Source organism: Silene latifolia, chromosome X (assembly GCF_048544455.1).
Source record: "Silene latifolia isolate original U9 population chromosome X, ASM4854445v1, whole genome shotgun sequence".
Classification (NCBI taxonomy): domain Eukaryota; kingdom Viridiplantae; phylum Streptophyta; class Magnoliopsida; order Caryophyllales; family Caryophyllaceae; genus Silene; species Silene latifolia.
Window position 1 is genome coordinate 295,619,259 of NC_133537.1, and position 1,186 is coordinate 295,620,444.

A 1,186-nucleotide genomic window follows, 5' to 3' on the forward strand; every position below is an offset into this window, starting at 1 on the left:
GGTAACCTTGGTTTTGGTTGTAAAAGGGTCTTTGATTTTGGTTTCTCATTGGAGGTGGGGTGTATGTTGGTTGAGGGTTTTGAACATTTTGGCTTTTGTATAAGAGGTTGGGATGGAATTTGGTGTTTTCATTGTAATAGTTGGAATAAGGGGTACCACTCTTGTATCCTTGGAAAGCATTCACTTGTTCACTTGTTCCCCTACATTCACTTTGGTCATGCCCCAAAGTTCCACAACTCTCACATATTCCACTTGGAATTGATGAAAATGCCACCATGACATTAACATGTTGCTTAGGTGATTTGGAGGCTTCTTCAAGTTTAGCCATAGCCTTCTCAAACTTCAAATTAATGGTATCAATATGAGCTCTAAGTGAGCACCCAATTGAGTAATAGAGTCCACTTCATGCTTTCCTCCTCTAGTAGCCTTCCGAGGTCTATTATATTATGAGTTATGGACCGCCATTTCCTCAATGTTGTTCCATGTTTGATTATTATCAACTTCGGTGAACATACCATTTGATCCCATGTTGAGAATGTTTCGGGAGTCTTCATAAAGACCATTCCAAAATTGTTGTACCAAGAACCACTCGCTAAGTCCATGATGAGGACATGAGCGACAAGTTCCTTTGAATCGCTCCCAAGCTTCATACAAAGATTCTTCGTCCCTTTGTTTGAACCCCGTGATTTGGGCTCTTAGCATGTTAGTCTTTTCCGGAGGGTAGAACTTTTTGTAGAAAGCAAGTGCCAATTTCTTCCAAGAGTCAATACCAAGAGTAGCCTTATCAAGGCTCTTTAACCATTGTTTCACGGTACCAATCAAAGAAAAAGGAAATAAGACCCATCGAATTTAGTCTTGAGTCACTCCGGTTTGTGAAATAGCATCACAATAGTCACAAAAAGTTTCCATGTGAGAATGAGGGTCTTCACTAGGCATCCCCCCCAAATTGGCTTCTTTCAACAAATTACATAAATGCGGATTTTGCAATGAAATTACCGGTCAAATGTTGTGGTGTGGAAGTACTATTTGGTAGGTTCTCCTCGGTTGGTACGGAATGTGATGAAAATTTAGGCATTGTGGGTTGATTTTGTGGTGGGTTATGTGTTGGGTTCTCCTCTCCTTCTCTTGAAAAAGGGTTGATGAACTCAAGGTTATTTGGTTGAATGTCCACAATCTCACCAATACC

At 40.5% G+C, this 1,186-nt stretch overlaps 1 non-coding gene across 1 annotated transcript; it reads left to right on the plus strand.

Annotated features, from left to right (window-relative positions):
- The first annotated feature begins 595 nt into the window (after positions 1-595).
- On the plus strand, positions 596-702 carry LOC141624634 (small nucleolar RNA R71). The gene has a single exon (XR_012534440.1). It is a non-coding gene; the product is annotated as a small nucleolar RNA R71 (small nucleolar RNA).
- Positions 703-1,186: the final 484 nt, after the last annotated feature.